General features: G+C 37.3%; 1 pseudogene; it reads right to left on the reverse strand.

The window, feature by feature from the left end:
- Window positions 1-19,774: 19,774 nt before the first annotated feature.
- Window positions 19,775-20,473, reverse strand: LOC128105251 (60S ribosomal protein L18-like; annotated as a pseudogene).
- Between the last annotated feature and the right edge of the window lie 4,332 nt (window positions 20,474-24,805).

Here is a 24,805-nt window from a genome sequence, read left to right on the forward strand (position 1 = left end):
AGGGAGGTTTCAATATCATACAATTCTTACTCCACCTAACAAAATGGCCTCCAACTGTATTCATGGTGATGCAAAATTCAGGGCTTTGTTTTTGGATGTAGGGATGATATTTCATTCTGCATAGGTAAGTGGACAGAGAGGTTGAGTCAATATCTTTGTTCTTTAAATAGTCCTGCAGTGAATGTGGGAGGGCAGGTACCACTTTGACATATCTTCTAAATTTTCCTTTGTTTATGGGACGGCAGGGTCACATGACACTTGTACTTCTGGCAAATTTGAGAAACTTGGTGTTATTCCCACAATATCTGTGCTAATTTGCATTCCTACCAACACTGTACAACAGTTCCTTTTTTCTTGCCAGCATTTGCTATTCTTGATATTTTTGATAATAGCTGTTCTGACAGACATGAATGCTATCTCATCCTGGTTTGACTTATGTTTCCCTGATGATTAATGGTGTTGGGTATTTTTTACATTTAGCCTTTTGTATGCTTTGTTGAGAAATGTCTATTCAGATCATTTGGCTGTTTTGCTCACTCAGAGACAGAGTTTCACTGTTTTGCCCACACTGGCCTTAAAACTGCAATCCTACTACCTATATCTCCTGAGTTCTATATTCATTGGTATGTTCTTCTGTTCCTGGTATTCACTAACTTTCAAGTTAGATCATTTGTTGTTTCTGGTGCTAAGTTTCTGAGTTTCTTACATATTCTGTATAAATAATTATTGAATATGAATAGCTTAGAAATATATTTAATATCTCACACATTATGTCTTTAATCCATTAAGTTGTGGTAAAATACATATGACATAAAATATATTGTTGGCTAAGCATAGTGACATATGCTTTTAATTCCAGAACTCAAGAGGCAGGGGCAGAAAGATCTCTGTGAGTTTGAGGCCAGCATAGTCTACATAGCAAGCTCCAGGACAGCCAGGACTACATAAAGAGACCCTGTCTCAAAACAAAACAAAACACCCCAAACCCATACCTTTGTGGCCCACTGAAGCCCGTGGTGCTGCAGCACGCTAAATGTGTTCACATCACTCTGCAACCAGTCTTGCAAAACTGAAGCTCTATAATCATTTCATAATTCTCTATCAAAAAATAACTGCAGAAGTAAGCAAAACTATGACCCAGACTTCCATATAAAAAAGCAAGCAGCATATTAGTCATTAATTGCTTTTCTAGGAAGAAGGCCATAATCTACAATTTCTATTTCCACTGCTCAGAAACGAAACCCACATAACTATTCCTTCATTCTTCCTTCTTAGAATAAGAAGTACATAAATATATTTTTTTATTATTTCACAGGAACCTTCAATTGAGAGACTTTTGACTTTTAAAGAGATGTTAAACTTTAAAGCACTGCAATTTTTTAAAGATCATGAGGTTTCTAAAATTGTACTGTGTTTTATATTATAATATTTACATGAAATCTTTGGGACAAATGAGGAAAGGAAAGGTTATGGTTTAGAGTGATATGACAAGAAGTGGATTGAACTCGTTAGTTTTTGTCAAATTTACAAAAAAAATGTAGTCACATGTAGAAAGAACATGTCTAAGTTGAGAAATTGCCTCCATCAGACTAGCCTGCTGGCATGTCTGTGAGCCATTTTCTTGACTAATGTTTGATATAGCAGCTCAGCCCACTATGGGCTGTGTCATCCCTTGCCAGGTGGTCTGGGCTGTATAAGAGAGTTGAGTAACCAGAGACAGCAAGTCAGTAAACACTTTTCTCCATGGCCTCTGCTTCAGTTCCTGCCTACAGCTGTCTGCTTGATGATAGACTGTGAATTGCATGCTAAATAAGTTCTTTACAACTTCAAGTTGGTGTCAACTGATTACCATAGCAACATAAAAGCAAACTAAAACAGGCACTTATGTTGTGGAACATTTGATCATCTTTACTGTGTAAAGATGTGTCTCTGTCCTTCCTCAACTGCCTAAGGCACCCTCTGTTTGGTTTGATAAAAAGCTGAACGGCCAATAGCTAGGCAGGAGAGGATAGGCAGAACTTCCTGGCAGAGATAGGAACACTCAGAAGGAATCAGAGAAATGAAGCTTTGCTACCCAGACACAGAGGGGATGGGATCCACAGTATGGAGGAGAGGTAAAGAGACATGTGGCAGAACATAGAAATATAAATGGGTTAATTAAATTATAACAGCTAGTTGTGAACAGACCTAAGATAAGGCCACATTTTCATACTTAATAAGAAGTTTCTGTGCCATTATTTAGGAGCTGGAGGTCCAAAGAAAGCCTGGTCACACACCTAGACTGATTCTACAATTTCTAAACAGAACCATGCAAGTCTTTATAGGAAAGTGACTTTGATTCCTTGGATACATACAGAAGGTATTTGAATTAATAGTATGGTACAATGTTAATGTTTTAAAGATACCTCAGAGCCACCAAAATGCATTGATGTCACATTAAAGGATGAAAACAAAGCATTTCCTCTTGAATCAATTTTACCAAGAACAAGCCCGGATTCAAATTCTCTACTTCTCTACCTACGTCTTCCATCTGTCTGTAGTTTTTAGCTACTTGACTGTCTTTGTCTATGTTTGTCTCTTTTCAACAAAATGTTTTGTGCTACATTTATTGAACAACACAAAAATCATGGCATGAGAGAAGAATAAGGGATGTTTTACCAAAATCTCTTTCACAAGGAAAGAAGACTTCTCTGACTCCAACTGACTCAGAATAGCAAACAGACATCAACCAATATCCATGTTGTTATCAACATTTATGGCAGATATTTATTTTTAGGTTGCTGTGAACCAGTTGGCTATTTTCAGCAAATGATTGCCACACCATACACTTATATACATATATTATTTTGGGTTGGGGACATGGAAAAGTACATAATTTAAGATTAAAGCTTTGTATTAACTAATGTTGTAAAAGCTGATTACATGGGGAATTCGAAGCACACCAAGGTTGGTGGTGTTTATATTGTTCTTTAAAGGCAGGTTAAACTTAAACAAGCGGACAGCAGGACAGCGAGTTAAACGGTGTCAAGGTGTATTATCACCTTCACTGTGAAGTCAGTCTTTGGAAGTCTTTGGAAGGACAGAGATATTTTTATAAAATTGTATCACTAAACATGGAAGCTGGAATTTTAATTTTGGGAAACTTTAATACCGATTTTTCAGAGTGGAAGGAGTGTTTAGCATCTCTCGTGGTGGTGAGTAAGGATCCCTTTCTCCTGTATTTCCAACTAGCATTTGTTGTTTGTTCTCCAGAGGGAAGTTCTTAGTGGAAAGAGACAGAATCTGGGTTTAATTTTGATTTCCCTTCGTCAGCTCATTGACTAAGGGTGTCAAATGTATTGGGGTGTGTTTGTTGGCTGTTTGTATGTCTTTGCTGGAAAAGTGTTTACTCACATCCATTAGCCACCTACTGACTGGATAATTTGTTCTTGTTTTCGGCTCTTTATATATTCTAAATATTAATTTCCTCTTAGATGAATATCTGGCAAGATTTTTCTCCCATCTTATAGCTGTTTCTTTACACTGGTTATTTTTCTGGGTAGAAACTTTCTGATTTTACGTAATCTAATTTGTCATCCCTTGATTTTTGTTTCATGGATTATTGGTCATACATAGTCTTAAAGTATTTCCCCTACATTTTACTTTGGCTGTTTCAATTTTGTGTGTGTGTGTGTGTGTGTGTGTGTGTGTGTGTGTGTGTGTGTGCTCACATTAAGGTCCCTGACCAACTTAGGGCTTATTTCTGTACAGAGTGAAAGGGATGGATCTGATTTCAATCTTCTGAATATGGGTATCAGTTTTCTCAGCACTGCTTGATGAAGAAACTATCTTTTCTCCAATATACGTTTTTGAAGCCTTTATTAACACTCATGCTTGTCTGTCTTTTTGGATCTTCTGTTTCATTCTGTCAGTCTATGTTTCCGTTTCTGTTCCAGTACATGCTGGTGCTTGTTACTATGATTCTACAGTATAGTCTGAAGCCAGATATTGTGGTACCTCTCACATTGCTCTTTTTGCTCATGTTTGAGTTCAGTATTTAGGAGTTTTAAATATATTTTCTATGAATTAACTTTATTCCAAGAATATAGAAAAAGCCAGTTAGAAATGAATAAATTTCTAGATACTAACATTGAACTGAGAAAATTTAAAAAATTTAAACAATCCTATAGCAAACAATTATGTTGAAACAGTAATTCAAAATAATTTTTCAACAAAGGAAAGCTCAAGATTAGATGCTGAATTAAGTGCTGAATTCTTTTAGACATTTTTAAATGAACAATGTATATTCTTCATGCTACTTCTGGAATAGAAAGGGAAAGAACAGTTCCAAACTTGAAACTGGTATAGACTATACCTTGACACTTAAAGCAGAAAAATATGTAGAAAGAAACTCTTGATCAATTTCCTTGATGAATTAAAAAACAAAACCTCCTTAATAAAATGCTTTCATTGGATTCAACAGTGCAAAATGATCAGATACCATGATCATGGGGATTCACTTCAGGGATGCAACATTGTTTCACTCTATGCAAATCAATACACTTAATATATACAGAGTCAGAAATATGCTTTGCCTCAGTAGTTGTAGAAAAGGCCTTTGATAAAGTTTAATAGCCTTAATGATAAAGATCTCTAAACTAGTCACATAAGTATTTGACCTCCATATAACAAATGCTGCATTCCATAGAATTTGAGCTATCATTGTAGTGAAATGGATGAAAAAGAAAAGCATTCTGTCGGAGATCAGGAATAAGATGAAGTTATTCAGTAGAATCAGTATTATTCAGTAAACTGCTCTAAATCTTTGCCAGAGAAATAAGGCAAGAGGAAGCCAGTGAAATGACCCAAACAGGACAGCAAGAAGCCAAATGACCCCTATTTTCATAAGATACAATCCTATATTAAATGTATCCTAAAAGTTTCACTGTTGAACACTTTAGTGATGTAGTAGGATACAATATAGCCATATAAAACCAAGTAGCTTTTCCGTATAATACCAATGAATTTTCTAAAGAGGAAGTCAGAAAAACAATCCCATTTGTGATACCCTAAAAAGTAATTAATGGCTGTACGTAAACTTAGCCCATGTTCATAGGGACAGCTATAATTTTCTTTAAAGTACTATAGAAAGAAACTGTAGGAGGCAAGAGAAAAGGAAAAGATGGGCAATTTCATGGCTGACAGGAGAAATGTTGCTAAAATATCCTTTCCAAAGATGTTCAAATCCAACACATTCCCTTGAAAATCCCAAGGATATTAATCACAGAAAGTGACCATTTCTAATATTAAATATACTCTCAAGTATATATAATTTTAGTTGGCCAATTTATAATAAAAATAAATTTAAAAGTAGTAAAATCTGCTTTCTCTTGTTCATTTACTTTTTAATATTTAAAATAATACTTTATATGTAACTCAACAGAATTTCATTTCTAGTAGTTAGACTTTTGTTCTTTTTCTTTTCTCATTTACCTAGTACATCAATTGACACAGCACACTTGCTGTACAGACTAGCATGAAAAATAATTTCCAAGTGATCTAGAGATACATTTTCTCATTAGCTTTCAGCAGGAAATAAAAGGCAATGACCATAGATTACTCTCTTTCATGATTTTTCCAAGCTTCCTTTTAAGGAATTAGATGTATTTACTCCTTTTAATACAGCAATGATCTTTTTATCATAATATCACAAGTTCAAGATTGCCACATCAGCCATAATTTATCATGTCAGCCTCTCTTGTGTGCTGTCACTTTCATATGCCCAGTTTCAGGATGAAGATTAGAAGAAAATGTGTTTGAAGGGGGTTTATCAGGATTTTAACAGGGCACTCACTTGTCCTAATGCCCTTTGGTTTTTAAATTTAGCTGTGGAAAAAGACAGTATTGTATATAAGCTCTTGTCTAACAGCATTCACTGCACAGCACAAGGAAGAATTTCAGCCCATCACAGCCAACTATGTGATGGTGCAAATGAATCCTCAGAAGTCAAATTATCATTATGTAAGGTCAGCCACCCGCTCATGACTTAGCCCTGTTTCTCTAAAATGAGTTCCATGATACAATAGTATTGATGGAAGAGCTTGGCAATCGATGGTGGAATAAATTAAGTCTAAGACAAAAATCAAAAGTAGCATGGCCACAGAAATCCAGGACAGACTCTGAAATAGTGTTCCCAGTGAGTGGAGGTCATTGTCATAGCCATGCCCATGGGAATGTCTGCAGACTGAGTTACATTAGAAATAAGAGGCTATCCCATCATGCCGAAGCAGTCCATGTTTCTTTCATCTTGAACTCACAGCCAAAAAGTGGGCTGGACCAGGAAGAAAGAAAGCAATTGATAAGATGTCAATTGATCATCTGGTCAATTTAAAAGTCAACAACTGGTAGAATAATAGTAAATTGCTGGCCCCTTTCCTGAAAATACTTTTCATATCATTCTTATCTTAAAGCCCAAGGCACAAATCTCCTAATGTAATTTCCTCCACATACTTTATAATTTAGTCAAATATTATCTGCCACCCTCCAAATTAAGGTGAATGCCAGTCTAGGTCTGGACTTCCTTGAAGGCCAGCAAGCTTCAAGATGTTCTGCTTGGAGTTCTGCCCAGTGGCAATTCTTTCTTTCTTTCTTAGCTTTAACCTCATTCTGGGGGAGTCTGATGCTTCAACAGCAATGACATCCTGAGGAATTTCCTGTGGAAACTTAAAAGTTCAACCCCTCTGTAGTTGAACAGAGCAAATCTGTGATCTCAAAGAGGTAGGCTGAGAAATAAATGGTAGTATGATCCCCAAAGATTGAATAAACGCTGGGAATAGCTTGTTCCCTTGGGTTGCCAGAGCTTGATCCTAAGCAGACTATTTGCACTTAGTGGCAGGCTTCATTCAAAGGTCTGCAAATCTTTGTTGGAGTACACTATACTACGCACAGGTCACACTGTTCAGTTCATGTCTTGAGGTCCTTTGCATTAATATCTCATATTTAGGCATTTATTCTAGAAGCTTAGTGAACCAAATATTATTGGCTAAAGAGAAGTGGGTTTCTGCTGCAAGATCTATAACTTTATGCCATCATAGCAGCAAATAATTTACAGAGGATTAAAAAATTGCTGCAGCATAAAAGTCTCCCTGAGGATGAGCCTAAAGGCAAGCGAGAAAGACAAATACCACTGGGCAGAACTCTAAGAAGAATATTTTGAAGTTTGCTGAGACAGCAATGAAGTCAAGACTGAGGCCTATGTTTACCTAAATGAGGGGCAGATCTTTGGCTAAATTATGAAGTACATGGAAGAAATAAAATTGGACACTTTGTGTCTTCGAGTTTTACATAGGACTATATTGAAGGTGTTTTTAGGAAGGTACAGGGACTGCCTGTACTAAGGAACCAGTAGCCTGATTTATTTTCAATTACTAAATAAACTTTCCAAGTATGCATTTCTGAATCTGGGTCATCATGATTGTGTAAATATACATTGTGTGTTTCACCTACTGTGGGAAAAAACTCAGTATCATTTATCATTTGATGCTGAAGCCTCCAGGGCCTAATTAGTCAATGGCTTGCAGACTTCTAAAGTGTCCCTTCTCTAAATTTTACTTATGTCAATTTATACTGTTTTGACATTTTTGCAAACGATAAAGTGTCACAGAATATATTCAAGCAATTATAGCAGTCATTACACTAGATTCTTCATTTTCTGTTTTTCTGATCACCTTCAATCCCACCGTAACCAAGGAGATCAGGGATGAGTGCCTTAGAAACAAGATAGTTGGGATTTTCTATTCCTGTAACTTTCAAGAGAATCTTCTCTACTTTTATCCTACCTAAACATTTTCAAGTAGCACTTTCATCACAATTTACAAGAAACAATAAAACACACAGGACTAAGATGGAGCCTGAGTTCAACTCTTCATACTTTACTGTCTGTATTCCACCGTGTTAGTATGTTGGAAGCACAACTCTCATCCAACAGTCCAGTGCAATTTCTCAGATTTCACAATTTAAATAACTTTTATATTTGATGCCGTGTTTCCTAAGTTGCAAGCAAATGTCTGTAGTATTTTATTCCCTAAATCTGGAATTCTAGACCCCCTTCTTGAAGTTGCGGACATGGCAACCCCTGCCTCCTCACTATGACCATTACCCATCATAACACTCCTGTAGTACCTGCTCCTCCCACCAGCGGAGGAAGGTCCTTTGAGCTCTCCTGGAGATTTCCTCTATCAGTGTCTCTAATCAGCCACTAACAGGAATGAAACCTTCCACAGGAAACATGCGTGCTTGAGCAGTCAGATTAGCAGCATGTCTGTAGGACAAGTCATTTCTCCCTCAGCCATTGAATCTCTTTGTGTAAATTACAGCAGATAATGACTCATCTATGAACTAGGACTTAGAGCAATTGTCAATTAAACCAACAAGATGGCAAAACTCTCCAGTACTGTCTGTTGTTTATCAATTATAAAGTAAACAAATACAGCTGTTTATCAATTATAAAGTAAACAAATACAGCACACAGCAAGTCTTTGCTCCTATCTTCTGGTCAGTATCTTTAGCATCCAAGACAACCTCACCATCTTTCTAGCTCTCTCAATATTAATTTGCAGATCCTCTGGGTATATTTACACACACTCTGGATATGGATCTGCATTGTGATGATAAAGCCAGGGATGAATTCCAACTTACTTGATGTACTATAATTAAAAAAAAATTCAACCAAAACCAAACAAACAAAAATTAGATGTTGGGACAGAACAGTCAGATCCTATTGTAGGGAGAAGACGAGAAAGGGCTCTGGTACATTGGCTGTGCTAACTCTGAAGGCTCATTTCACACTCTGAAAAGTCCACTCAAGTAAACAGAATTGGAACTTTTGCCAACCCTGGAAAGTTAACAGCACTGACAATGTAGATGACCCTCACATTGCCCTGTGCTATGTGCTATTGCACTGCCTAGAGGACTTCAGTGCAAACACAGAACTCAAACTGGAAGAGTTTTCTTTACCAGACTCACAGATTGTACAAGTTAGGACTGGAACAGAACTCAGTGAGTCCATGGAACAGAGCTCAGTTCCCCGTGAGGCAATTGTCTGAGGTAACAGGGTTCTTGTGTTACTTCAAGAGCTTGATGAACTCAGTGAGGACCAAGCCTCTTCATTGTTTAGCATTTTCCTTTCTTGAGGTGCTGGAGATCAATTCCAGGGCTGTGCGCATGCCAGGCAATGTTCTGTCATTGAACTCCTCTCTAGCTATTTTCTTAATCTTTCTTGTCTATTATTTTCAGCATAGTGCATCAGCTTTAGGCTTGCTCATCACAGCGAGAGAACTGCCAGTGCAGTTCCAAGAGCCACAATAGCCAATTGAAATAGCATCCATCTGAAGGAAAGAACATTTATCAACATTATTATATAATGGCTGGAATTCTTTCCTTCAAGTTAGGCAAAGGGCCATTTGGAGCCCAAGCTGAATTCTAGCTACAGTGAGCTATGATGCCTCCCACAACCTAGTCCTATATGTAACAGGAAAATGAACATCACACAATTTAATCTTTGTCAAAGATCTCCTCTAAATGTAGAAAGAGAGAAATGTTAGTGGGTAAGCAATTCATCTACAGTTGACACATTTTTGCTGTGGTCCTCAATAGATGTATGTAGTAAAATTATCTTTATGCAGATAGCATAATGTTAATTCAGATTAGTCATAGTATTTTTTCCATTACAAGCTCTCCAAAAACTTACAGAATGACGAAGGTGGCCAAAGCCTTGACTGTTTTTGAGTATACCACTCTGAAACAATAGTGCAACAAGGTTAAAAATTTCCTATCTCTTCCAAAATCCCACGTAAGAGTTTCCTAAACATGTAAAGTTATCTATAGTCAACAATTCCCCAATTCTAAATGGCCTGAATGAAAATAGCAAAAACCCACAGGCATGTGTAGTCACACTGCAAAAGTGGTGGTATATAAGACCAAATAATCATAAGGACATACCAAGGTATTATACAAATCTTACAGGTTTGTAGTTGATATTGTTTATAGATATTGAGTAAAGAAGTAACTATAAGAAATACATGAACTTTTCTGCTTGGAGTTTTGTCTTGTTGTTGTTTAATTTTTATTATTTGATTAATTCTTGAGAATTTTATACAGTATATTCTTTCATATTCACTCCAACTCTTCACCCTAGCTCCTCCCAGATCTATCCGCCAACTTTTTAACCCCCAACTTTGTGTCTTGTTTTAATTTTTAATTTATTTTTTGTGTGTGTATTGACTATAATTTGTGATGCCAGTATACTCCTGGGTGTGGGGCGAGCCACTGGAATGTGGTTAATGAATGAGAAGCCATACCCTTAAAGAAAACTGATTCTTCTTTCCCCGGTAGACATCAACTGTCCATAGCTCCTTAGTTAGGGCATGGGTGTCATGAAATCCTTTCCACTCCATGCTGGAATGTTTACTGGCTTGATCTTGTGCAAATGTTGTATGCTTTGGCTGGAGAACCGAGGTCATTGCTATTTAAATGTATTACTGAAATGTGTGTGTGTTACTTGAGTTCATTGTCTTGTTGAATTTTGGTTGTGTTGTTTTTCTTCTTAGTGGTTTTGTAATCATGACATCATATTTTTCTCAAAACAGCTTGGCTACGCTCATTCTCTTGTCAGCCTGAAATATTGCTGCTTGTATTTTCTTTAGGTTTGGTTTGTTGGATATAAACTTTTTAGGCTGTTGATATTATGCAAAGTTGATTTTTCTTCTTTAACTATGGAAATATGTTTTGTTGGTTATATTTACCTATGTTGGTCCTCTTGGTCTTTGGGGGTTTGAAATGCGTGGTTCCAGGCTCTTTGGTTTTTAAAATTTCCATTGACAAATCAGCTGTTATTCTGATGGGTTTTCCTTTATATGTGACCTGTTTTTGTTTTTGCTTTTGTTTTCTAGCAGCTTTCAAATGTCTCTCTTTATTCTGTATACTTAGTGTTTTTACTATGATATGTTACAGGGATTTTCTTTTCTGGCCCAGTCTATTTGGAGTTTTGTTTGTTTCTTATATCTATATTGATGTGTCTTTCCTTAGCTTGAGGAAGTTTTCTTTTATGGTCTTGTTAAAGATGTGGTCTATGCCATCACCTTCAGATTCTTCTCCCTCATCTATACTTATACTTTGAAGGTGTGTGTTGTGGAATATGAGTAGAAGATGATTTGTTTATGCTGTTGAATATTTGTTTAATGATGCAAAGATGTATTGCATTCTTTTATGTTGCATTTATTTAACTTTGTGAGGTTGTGTTACTTTGCCTGTCTCAAACACCTGATTGGTCTCATAAAAAGCTGAATGGCCAATAGCTCGGCAGGAGAGAGATAGGTGGGGCTGCCAGGCAGAGAGAATACACAGAAGGAGAAAAAGAGAGAGAAAGAGGAGCAAGAAAAAGGCGAAGGAGAGGAGGACATCAGGGGCCAGCCACCCAGCAGCACAGCAAGCCACAGAGTAAGAAGTAAAGACAGGTATATAGAATAGAGAAAGATAAAAGCCCAGAGGCAAAAGGTAGATCGGATAATTTAAGTTAAGAAAAGCTGGCTAGAAACAATGCAAGCTAAGGCTGGGAATTCATACGAAAGAATAAGTCCTCAAGTGATTATTAAGAGCTGGCTGGCGGGTCCCCGAAAGAATAAAGAGTATAAAAACAAACAGACAAACAACAGCAGGTTTGTTCCTTTCACGGTGTCCCACAATTCCTGTGTATTCCTATCCTATATTGTTTTAAAATATTCACGGTTCTCACTCATTGTTTCTGGATCCTCTAATGTGTAGCCTTGATATTATATTATTCTATCTTCTGCTTGATTGATTCATTCTACTTGTAATGATTTCTTCCGATTTTTTGTTTTTTGTTTTTTGTTTCGTGTATTGTTTTTTTCCAGGGTTAATGGGCCTTTCAATTCCATCTTCATTTCAGCTTGAATCCCACTCAAGTGTTTCTATCTGTTTATTGAATTCTGTATTCAAGTCCTGGATTATCTTTGTCATTTCCATCAGCCTCATGCTTCTTTCCTTGGGCATCACTCAAGAATTTATTCTCCTTGAGTTCCTTCTCCTTCATTTCATTGAGCTATATTTTTGTGTCTTCTTTAAATTATCTGAATTTTTGATGAAGTTCATGATTGTACTTTTAACTTTTGTTTCTTGGGGCTTATGTAGGTATTTCTCATTGGCAAACATTTCTATAGTATTGGTAGGTTTGGGAGGGGAGATATAGCTTGAATTTTAATATTGCATATATTTTTGAAATGAGATCTTTTTGTTAGTTCTGTGTCTGACATGGACAGAGCAGGTTGGAGCAGATAAGAGGACATGTGGATGGATTGGGCCTAGTGGTTGGAAATGGTTTAGATAAAATAAAGTCATGTGGGTAGAGGGGTCTGGCCTGGTATACAGAATCTGCATCCTGGTCCAGGTTTGAAGTGTGGGAGTGGATCTGGCTGTGTAGGGGCACTGCATGTGGTATGGCAGAGGCCTGTGGGTTAAGGGCAAGCTGGGTAAGTACTGATGGAAGCCTTTGGCTGAAGCACAGACAGGGCTTGCCAGATTAGGTCTGGACACTGAATGTGGGATCCAGACTGGATATGGTGAGCCTGGGAGGGTATATAAAGGTGAAAGTCAGACTCACCAGGCTAGCCCCTTGGGAAGGATGAGGCCTTTCTTGACTTCTAAACTTAAATATTACATCACTTACCTGAGAACTTTTAGCTATTGCTAAAATACCTTCTGTTTAATAAATTGTGATCTTTCAAACCTGATACAGGTATTTGCCACTGGTAATATGAGTACATGTGACTCTCTCCTGATTATAGCCATGCCTAATATGAAATTCTGAACCATTTCATATTAGGCATGCCTAATATGAAAATATGAGTAATAATTTTGATGTTTATTCAGATGTTGTGAATATGTGTCTCATTTTTAATTTGTATTCCGATATTCACACAAGGAGGCAAGAGTGTAATTGATTGTTCTGGACTCAGGATGCACACTACATCAGAAAAGCTGGAAATTTAGGACACAGCTTTGTATACATAATGCATTTCCTTGGTTAAGATCTCTTTTGAATTTGAGGTTGTACAGTCAAAATGCAAACATTGTGATCATTGTTAGACTTGCAACTTATTGCTATAGATTGTCAGGAGTTTATATGACAGTGACTTTAAAATGCCATAAATTTCAAGTACTAGAGGCTTGATGAAAATATTAGCCTAAATGAAACTTTATTCAAAAATTATAATTTTTAGACAATAAATATGGATGACCTGGTTGCAAATTCTAACATCCTGTTAAAGTTTGAGTTTAGATATGTTAGTCTTTTCTCTTGTGGAAAAAAGTCTATTACATTCCCATTTGATAACATATATGAAAGTACCCAATAAAGTAAATGTTTTTGTGTTTAGTAGATCAAATGAGATTAGAATTCATTTAGAAATCTATTTTCACTCTCAATTGTAAGACAAATTGCTAAATGGTCTTATTAATTAAAAAAAAAATCCCAGAGTCAGATATTGGGGTGAAAACTGAGAGAACAGAAGAATAGGATAAGCCACAGCCAACCTTATCTTACCAACTGATCAGCCTCCAGAGAGAGCTACTTCCTGTATACTCACCATATCCAGTCTGGATCCCATTCCCTTTCTGTGCGCTGCCATCTTACTTTCTCTTTCCGCCCAGCTCTATCACTTCCTGTCTATCTGTCCAGACCTCCAGACCTCTATGGTTAACTAGCGCTGGGATTAAAGGCGTGTGCCACCACATCTGGCTCTGTTCCCAGTGTGGCCTTGAACTCACAGAGCTCTGGATGAATGTCTGCCTCACAATGCTAGGATTAAAGGTGTGTGCCACCACTGCCTGACTTCTAAGTTTAATGTTGTTGCTGGCTTTTCCCTTTCATCCCCGGGTAAGCTTTACTGGAGTGCACAAAGTATCACCATACTCAATGTAAAAATACTGGATTTTCAGGTCCAGTTAGGATTTTGGTGGTGGAATATCAAGACATAACTGCTTTCCACTCTCCTTCAGTACAGTCAGGTACCAATGTGTGCTGATTTGAATGAGAAATGTGTCCCACAGGCCCAGGCTTTTGAACACTTGGTCGTCAGTTGGTGGGGCTATTTGAAGAGGCTATGGAGGGATGCAGCCTTCCTGGAAGGAGTACAAAATGCGAGGTGAACTTTTAATGTCTCGCCCCACCTCTAGTTCTCTCTCTGTTTGGTGTTCGAGTTTGAATACGTGAACTCTCAACTTGGTGCTCCTGACACCCATGCTTCCCTGTCATAATGGACTGTTATTCCTTGGAAACGGATAAGCCAAAATAAATGCTTTCTTTCATTCACTTCTTTGGGTCATGATGTTTCATCACAGCAACAGAAAAACAAACTGTTATAGAAGTTGGTATTAAAGAATGGAATGTTGCTGTGGAGTCAATTGGAAGATTATGGAAGTTTTGACTCCCCAAAACGTTGAAGCCTCTCAGCAGGGCATCTCAGAAGGAGACTGGAAGAAGAGCTGTGAAAGAGGCAAAGAGACTGCAGAGGATCAGCCCAAGACGGTTCAGAAGGGACCAACATCAGCCACTGGAACAGAGCCCATTCCCGAGATTTTGGCAAAGAATCTGGAAGCTTTCAACACTTATCCTCAGACCTTGCTTGTGGCTACATTAAAAAGTAATTGATTACTTTCTTTGTAGGAAGGAAATCCAAGAGAACAAAATATTGCCTCTGTGGCATGATTGTTATTGATAATACTTATACAGGTCTACAGAGAAAAAGAGAAAGTGAAGCAGAAAGAAATACAAAAATGTACCATTTGGAGAGAGAGCTTAATGGTGCAACCAAGCCATGTACTGGAAGGGAGGTTGTAATTGATGAGGACATTAGCATCATGTCTTGATGTTCTAGAAAGCAGCAAAGGCCAATGGGAATAGCCTATATTGTTTACTCTGTCTTCTGGACACACTTCCCCTTACCAACAACTTAAAGGAAGGTTTCCCTTGCCTCCTGTTCATGCTTGTTTTTTAGACAGTCTATGCCTAGTGGGAGAGCACTGTCATCTATGTGACTTAACTTCCATTACATACATACATTACCCCCCAACACATACACACACACACACTTCTTAAATTAACTTATAAAATAATGTTTCCTTAAGGCATTTTTCAAACACTCTTAGTGTTATTTATCTGTCTTTCTCTTCCTTCCTGTCCCATTTCCCCCCTTTCCCTCTTCATAGCACCCATGACTACTGCAAACATGCCGTATCTTCACCTCCCCTTTGAAATGCTATTTCCTTTAAAGCACCTATCTTATATATTACCTAACTCATCCCTCCATCTCACATCTAACCTACTTACAGTTAGCTTTAGAAGGCCTCACTTAACATTATACTCATTGCAAACAATACCCTTTTTATAACTCTATCCCCTGTTCTCAGTAGGTGTCAGTAGGAACATACAGAAGACATGCAATGCTTTTTAACCGAATGCGCACACACATACAGAGAGAGAGAGAGAGAGAGAGAGAGAGAGAGAGAGAGAGAGAGAGAGAGGACTACGTCCATGTCCCTATCATCTTTGTATTCTAGCAGTGAAGGGATAATCACCAAGTCACCAATACAATGTGGAGATTTTCCAGAAGTAATTGGTGTGATTTTACTTGCTCACATCTGTATTTTAAAGTCTAATTTCCATTTCAACTCCATAGGAGCAAATATATTCAGTAGTGAAAACAGATGTTAGACAAATGTTTTATTCTACATTATGCTGTTACCTCAGTCTAATCATGAGTTTGAGAAGAAAGAAGATTGTAATTTCAAAGGGAAATTAACAATTAGACTCACTATTTCTGGAACCTGATAAATTAGTTCCTATCATTATACTTCTGATGTGTTACTGAGTATCAGTCTTTGACAATGACATTAGCATGCTATGAAGAAATTGTGATCAACTAATGCAAAGCTTTTATTCTACATTTCTAATAATGAGTAAATATAATTAAGAATTTTGATTTTTTAACAAAGCTGAAGTACACAAACAATAAGGCAATTTTAAAAGAAAGTAAATATTTCAGTCACTGGTGAAAAATATATACATGTAGTAATCCTGTAAGAATACAACAAGTGTTCAAAGTTCTTTTTGATGCCATATCATAGTGGTGGCACAAGGAAATTCATTCCTCAGCATTTGTGAGAACAGTGCAGCAAATTGTCAGTATATAAAATTGTAGCAATGTAGTTATATATACTATATAATACTTGGCAATTATACTAAATATACGTATTATCAATTTATATATTGAGTGTCCTTTACTTGTTATCATGATTTTTTAATGTACTTCTATTTTTTAGTAAACAGCAACCTAGCACATCTATGTTTAGTGTGTCTCTGGACATCATAAGGATGTAATTAGCCTACACCATCTAACTTTGTGACCTAATAATGATCTTCTAACAATTAGAAAATTACTTAATGACACTTTCTCAGAGTATTTCCCTATTGTTAAACAGTCCACTGAACCAACTTGTAAAGTCTATATAATAATGTCCAATCTTTATTAACATATTTAGATATAGAAATGATCTTCCAATTTATTTTCAATGTATAGATGTAGTAGTGTCTTAGCTTGGGTTTACTATTGCTGAGAAGAGACACCATGACCATGACAACGCTTATAAATGAAGCACTTAATTGGGGTGGCTTGCTTACAGTTTCAGAGGTTCAGTCCATTATCATCATGATGGGAAGCATGGCAGTATTCAAGCAGATGTGGTGCTGGAGCTGAGAGTGCTGCATCTTGCAGACAACAGCAAGTTGACTGTGACACTGGGCAGTATCTTGAGCATAGGAAACCTCAAAGCCCACCCCTACAGTGACACACTTCCTCCAACAAGGCCATACCCACTCCAACAAAGCAGCACCTCCTAATAGTGCCACTCTCTATGAGACTGTGGGGGCCAGTTACATTCAAACTACCACAAAGAGCAACCTCCTGACCAGAGTGGAAACAAGTGCAAAACAGTACATTTATTTTGATATGACAACATTGGTTTCATAGGAATTAGTTGAAAGTACTTTAAACTTGCACATCCTTTTTTTATATCAATCATTATTCTTAGATTTTTCCTGTCTCACCAAAATTAAAGGCTTGCCATGTAACTTTTTCCTCAGAAAGATGTGAACAAAATGCCTACTTACCCAGAGAGGGAACTGAGGGTAGTTCCCAGAAATGATTACTCTCAAGTCCAACTTGGCAATCCAATGATTTTACTGGGAATGCATATAGGAACATGGAATGAGGCTTCTTGCAGGAGTATATGTGAGAGGTTACTTTAAAAACAAGAGTGAGGGCTTATTTACAGAAGCAAGGATGAGAAGTTACTCACAGGAGTATGGATAAAAAGCCGCTCACAGGAGTATGAGTGAGAACTCACAGAAGTTGCATACCTTGAGTTCTCCATCCAATTTAAAGGTAGCTCTAACAAAGGTTCTTTATATCCAGTACTGATTTACTGATTTTTTTTTTTGGACAGGTTCTCACTAAGTATCCCCAGCTAGTCTAGAAGTTACTATGTAGACCAGGTTGACTTTGAACTCACAGAGTTCTGCCTACCTCAGCCTCTTGAGTGCAGGGATTGAAATCATGTACCACCAAGCCAGGCCCATTTTATAAGATTGATGCTTTTGTGCTTTTATAAGATTGATGAGGCTCCATGAAGTCTTGGAAACTCCTGAAAGTACAGTCTTTTAAGCATCTTTAGCTTCCTGAGTCTTAGGAGCCCAACTCCGCTCTCCAGAGGGGGGATGGGTAAATGCAGAGGAAAGAGCCATGTAACTCCTCTCCAGCTAGTACTGAGTGACTGTGGACAAGCAGTTTAAGCTCCAAAGGCCCTTAAAATCACACAAGTGTTTTTCCACGCCTACAAAATCTGCTTGCAAGAACATATACTCACAGGTTAACCACTCTGACTGTCATCTGCTTTCCGGTCTGTGACATTCCTCCTTTTGTTTGGTAGTGTTGGTGTGTCCACATATTTTGCAATCTGACTAGGGGCATTTAACAATGGAAGTAAGTACATACTTACTTCGTGTGTGTGTGTGTGTGTGTGTGTGTGTGTGTGTGTGTGTGTGTGTGCACGTGACTGTTAGAGCAGTGTGGTTTGCAGTCATTACTGTGTAAGTTAAATTATTGCTAGCAGTCTTGGAAGGTTCCTAGGAATATTGTAGTCAGTTTAAATAGCGTTTGAGGAGATCTAAAATGTACTGAAAATTTAAATTGCTTGTACATGACAAAATCGATACAGAGAGCTTTCTAGATTTGACAGCAGCTAAAAAAGCATGCATGGCATTACTAATTAGAAACTGTGAGGTGGAAACCAATTTTCCTGGGGTCGTTAGTGTGATGGCCCCAGCTGAAGTTCAGGTAAATTTGTCCCCTGGTAGAAACATTGTGACCCCCAAGTATGTTAGAGAATAGGACAAGGGGAGAAGAAGGTGGAAGAACATGAACAATGCATCATGATGTATGCATTGTGAAAACACTATAAAGAAGTCCATTAATTCGTAGTTTATATATACATATATATGTATATAGAAAAGAAAATAAAACCAGTTACTGTAGACCTTTAGCTCATATTTTGTTCCAAACTATGAAACTCTGAACAACCTAGTCTTATACTTCCTGAATCTACAAGTACAACTGTATTTTTCTTGTACCATAACCTCCTTTAATAAAAATATCCATTCTGAATCTATGTCTTGATGCGATAGATAAGAAGTCGTGCTTACATAGCCAAGAAATCTAAGATTTTTTTTTTCCTGAAGTTTTGAAAATCCAATTTTGGTTGTCTAAAGTTTAGTATGAATTATTTCTTTCTCTTTTCATTTTTGTAGGAATAAATCCCAACTTCCACCAAAATCCACCAACTATAAAAGTGATTGATCACATGCTGGTTAAGGCAAAGGTCAGGTACACAAGAAAATGAGAGGGAAGAGGACACAGGTATTATTTTCTTCCCAGTTTTTTGCTCTTCTCTGCTTCACATGGCTGATAAAAGACTTAGAAAGAAAAGAAATTAAGAAATGCTATTTCAGAGCTAATTGAAGTAACCAAATGAGAAAACAAAAGCCTAAAAAATTGCAAACACCAGTTTTCTCCAGTTGATAGTATTTGCTACTTTATTTTGAAGGCATTCAACAGAGTTGCATCTTCCACAAGGAGAATACGAGAAGGAAGAGTATAGCCTTGGCTGCCCTGGCTGTAATTGGGTCTGAAGACCATGGTCATGCAGCCACACTGAGATCCTCCAGCTCGGTCAGCACAGAGCATGCACTTTGATGCCAGTCCTCTGGATTTGCTTTTGTTAGACATACTGCTTAGGAGCATCTCAAACATGTGACCTCACACAATCCTTCTACTTCACCTTTCTGGAATTACAGACACAGGCCACCACACCAGGCAGATTGTATTTTTGTTTTGTTTCAAAGATTTATTTTATTTTAAATTATATGTATGCATATCTGTGAGGGTATACTCCTGGTTGTACAGTACCTGCAGAGGACAGAGGTATGGGATCCCTTGGAAGTATAGCTACGTGACATGAGTGCCAGAACCTGAACTTGGATCTTTTAGAAGAGTAGGATGCACTCTTCTGAGCCATCTCTCCAGCCCCATGGACTATGTTTTCTTTGTTTTTTGTTTTTTCAGCATCCCAAGTTTTTTTTTTTTTTTAATAATACTAAGATACAGTGTTAGCTTTTGTGGCCAAGGCTGGCCCTTCAGTTTCTGGCATGCTTGAACTTCCAGTCCTTAGGGCAGACTTAGGGTTTGGTGTGGCTGTGTGGGGTTCTTGAGACCTTTCCAAAATGCCTGTACACCTCCTGGCACTTCTGAGGACCAGACAGGAGCACAGTGCCACAGCCTTTGGGGAACTCTGGGGTCAGACGGTTGAAGGTAAGGATCTTACCTTCAGTCTTTGGAATCTGTCTTCAGACTTGGCTGCTCACCCTCAGCACACACACACTTTCAATTTGGACACTTCCAGAATCTGAACATCATCTGTGACCATCCCCACAAACACAGCTGATTTGTTCTTTCTACTACAAAGCATCATCTTCCAGATCATCCAGGACAAGGACAGAGGTGACCAGTTAGTGCAACTTTTTAGCACAACTTGATTGAAGGCGGAATTGGTTCATCTGCCAGAAACCTGTACAGTTTGACTAGCAGCCACAGGAAGATGTCGTAGCTCCTGCTGAAACTTTCGGTTCTTGTTGTGGCAAAAGTAAATTTCCATGATGGACTCCACCCCCCAACCCACCTCCCCTCCGCCCCTGCTTGGCCAGGTCAAGAATTCGGACTCTGTTGTTAATGGTGACAGTTGAAAACACAGAAAGATATCAAACTATTTCCATATACCTGTTGGGGCATCTGTGATGGTTGATGTTCATTGTAAACTTGACAGAATTTGTGTCTGTGAGGGCATTTGTAGAGGCTAGTAGTGATGCATGTGAACATACAGGCATAGAGGGGAACTGATGCATGTCAACTCATGTATAGACTAGGTTGGATACATATTTACACAGGTATGAACTGAGGTGGTGAATGTGAACATGCGGGTATAGAGTAGGGGTGATGTATGTGAACATGCATGTTTAAAATAGGGAATACGCCGGGTGGTGGTGGCGCACGCCTTTAATCCTAGCACTCGGGAGGCAGAGCCAGGCGGATCTCTGTGAGTTCGAGGCCAGCCTGGGCTACCAAGTGAGTTCTAGGAAAGGCGCAAAGCTACACAGAGAAACCCTGTCTCGAAAAACCAAAAAAAAAAAAAAATAGGGAATAATGTGTGTGAACATATAGGTATACATTACCAATAATGCCTGTGAACAAGCAGATACAGACTGGTGGTGATGCATGTGAACATGTCTGTAGGTATTGGGAATGATGTGTATGAACATGTTGATTCAGATGTGGTTGATATGTAATGAACATTATTCATAGACTAAGGTGGATGAACTGTACATGTGTTACACATACGGACATGGGTATACATACTGGAGGAGCTACATGTGAACATTAAGGTACAGAATTTGGAGTGATGCATGTGAAACATTGGAATAGATTGGGGTGATGCAAGAGAATATGTACGTATAGACTTGGGTTGACATTTTCCCTATCTCTACAAAAGTAAGCAGTTAAAAGTTAATACACTTGACGGTGCTTAACAACAGCAGATAACTAATAATTTTTGAATTTCAAAATTAAGAAAGGGAGTTAACTTCCATAAAGGGATCATAAACTGAGTAGTTCCAAATGGCACAGAAGTGTTTTCCTGTGGCTCTGAGGGCTGGGGTTCTGAAAGGAGGGTTCATCATGTTTAATCCCCCCAAAGCCCCCGTGGCCCTCATTTCAGTCCAACGAACACTGGGCAGAACAGAACAGTTTTAAACCAGTAATATTATGAGCTACTAAAAAGTACAAATTAGGAATACATTAAATATTTCCTTTAACTCTTCGTTGAAGAAGCATAACATGCTTAAACTGGCTTAAAGATATCTTCAAATCGCTAGATGTTATCAGTTATTGCAGGATGGCCAAGTCAAAGAGTAGACATAAACATCTGTGCCATATCACACTGGAAACCTGAAGACTGGTGACTATCACTGGGGAATCAGCCAGCTCTTAGTTTTGTGGTGTTGAATCTAGAAGAAAGCCAAGAAGTGGCCCTCTCTGCTTGCAAATGTAGGGAACTGAATAGTCTCAGAGTTGCTAAATATATTGTGCTACAATGCAATTCTGTGCAGCAAAAAGACTGTGGGCCAAATGAGACTGCTGCCTGTGTCCATAAATAAAGTTTTATTCACACACACACACACACCCCTTGTTGAAAGGGCATTTGCAAAACTCAATTTCAATAGGTAATGCATAATGCTAGGATGAAATTGTTGAGATAAAGTCTGGACACATTTCAAAGCACTAGAGTCAACAATCCTTGGCAGTATTTACTTTACTAACTAAAGTGATCTCATGTCTATAGGAGAAAAATTCTGAAGCTGGCATGTAGCTTCACTAAGTCTCAGGCTTTTGATAAACAGTAAATAGAAAATTGAACTAAATGTGTTTCTCATGAGGTTATTAAGTATGTAAAGCTCATGAAATTATTTTGATAGCAAAATATATTATGAAGCATGAATTTTTGTTTAATAGGGCTAAACATAAGCTCAGTGGATATATTTGACTTTAAATAACTCTGTTACAATTAAAACAAAAATGCCACATACATAATTTATGAAGCTAAAAGCTACATAAAAATAGAATTAAATCTATTGCATACACAATATTTTCTTATCATTGTGTTATGTACATATGTATGTGTGTGCATATTTTATATGTGTCTGCATAAAACATATTCATATATAACTATATATAGATTTTAAAACTATATATGTTTTAAAATATTATTTTAAAAATAAAACTATATATTATTGTTTTAAAAGAAACAGTTTCTAAAATGTAAACAAAGATTTTTGTAGAAATTTTTTACTATATTTACTTATTTGTGTGTGTAAATCAGAGGACAACTTGAGAAACTGGTAACTTCCTTCTACCTTGTGGGTCCTAGATATTGAACTCAAGTCATCAGGTTTGGAAACAAGTGCCTTTCCTACTGAACCATCTTTATGGTCCTAAAAGCTTTTTATCTTTAGTAACAACAGGAACAGAATAGAACTTTTAGTAACTTTTAGTAACCAAAGACAGTCACAAAAGATGTTCAAAGTAACCCTAGATGTTTATATATGTTTCCGCAACCTGATCACATGAGAAACAGTTGGGAACTTTTCAAAGACTATTTGGAACATTTTCATAAATACATTTCTCTGGATCTATTATGCCCACATACTGTTTCAATTTTATGCAACTAAAGCATGGTAACAATATTTCTTTGAACATCAAGTATGACGTCCAGGTGGAAATCTAGGAAGAAGCCACAAAAATAACTCAAATGAATTCAGAGTATTCTGCTTTTAAAAAATATTTTTCTTGAGAATTTTATACATATATTCAACAGAATATGGTCATATCCACCCCAATCAACCAACTCCTCCAATTTCCTCACTGTGTCCTAAACACACATACTCCACAGTTTATTTCCTCCACCTACCCCTCCTCCTTCCTCTCCTTCTTTTTCTTCTCCTTCATCATCATCATCATCATCATCATCATCATCATCATCATATTATTATTATTATTATTATTATTATTACTATTATTATTTCTCTTTGTCTTCTTCCGAGTAAAGTCCATTTATTGCTGCCCATACATGCTTGTTGTGGAGCTTTGCACTGGAACATAGGAATCCTACCAATGTCTGTATCCTCCAAAAAGAATGATTCTTCATCACCCAGCAGCTAGCAACTCAGTAAGGAGTGGGTTCTGAAGAGAACTTCCCCTATTTGTGCTAGCATTCAGGCTGACTTGATCTTGTACAGGTTTTAGACAGGAAACCACAGCTGCTGTGAGTTCATGAGCATCCATCTATGTAGTGGACAATACCACAGCTGCTATGAGTACATCAGTGTGAAGCCATGTCATAAACAGCCTTTGTTAAAATGACCTAAAAAGTCTTATGAGCTTACCTTGAGCACTTCTATGGCTTATCTTCTGTGATACAACCTCCTAAAACAGGACTTGTGTTCTGGACTCATTTCTTAAGTATGGTAAAGATATTCATCTCAAAGGCTACTTGATGAATGGACTGCGTTTTTTCCAATTCAGTACGCAAATATCACTGTATTAGGAATTTTCTCACTAACTATTATGTCTCAAACAACTATGTACATCTGCCCATCCTATCCTGCCCCCTTCGTTGTTCTTTATAGAGATCAGTCACCATTGGCCTCACTAGATGTGCCCTTATTTTGTTTTATTTTGGGGTGTACAAGAAGATAAGAAAAGAGCATTCTGGATGCAGGAGAATATATTTAAAAAAAAAAACCTTTCAGTTAGCCCAGAATTTGTTGTGTTATAGGTCAGGGCAACAACAATGCAGTGTATGTATGTGTGAGAGAGTGACAGAGTTAGACAGAGGGAATGTATGTAGGTTATCATTTGGGTAAAAATAAGAAAAACTCTTCAAATCTCCTTGTAAATTAAATATACACTTACGTTACATTTATAAGCATTTTTCAATGTTAATCTTTACTTTGCTTTGTTTGTTGCAGATAGACCATACACTGAAAACTGAAAGTGTTCTACCTAAGCATTAAAGACAGAATTTAGCCTGATTAAAAATTTTAAAAAGATCTGAACGGCAGAATGCATCTTAAATTGTACGTAGAGTGTATTATAACTATCATATTAGATTTTCTTACCAGTTGTATGATTCTTTAGATGAGATTTTAGGAATTACATTTGGCAATGTAGTGTAAATAAAAACACAGATGTTTAAAATCATTAACAGGCTGGCCTCTAATTTTCTCATTCCGTATTTTAAGACTTTTAATGTGCCAACTTCCTCAATCCTAAAAGTCAAACAACATTAGAATGCAAACTAACTGATTAAGACTTTTTATCTAATATGATAATGAATGTTCCAGCCACGATATGGACAGATGGGTGATGTAGTAATTAATTGAAACATGGATCTTTGTTTCACATTTAGATAAACAAAGAAAAAAAACCAATTATACTGTTTTAAGATACCTATTTTTCTTAAACCCACCAGATTCAAAATTGGTTTGAAATAAACTGAATATTAACAGATTAAAAGTAAATGTCTCCGA

The sequence above is a fragment of the Peromyscus californicus genome, unplaced genomic scaffold, assembly GCF_007827085.1.
Source record: "Peromyscus californicus insignis strain IS unplaced genomic scaffold, ASM782708v3 Scaffold_11__1_contigs__length_118956290, whole genome shotgun sequence".
In the NCBI taxonomy this organism is placed as follows: Eukaryota; Metazoa; Chordata; class Mammalia; order Rodentia; family Cricetidae; genus Peromyscus; species Peromyscus californicus.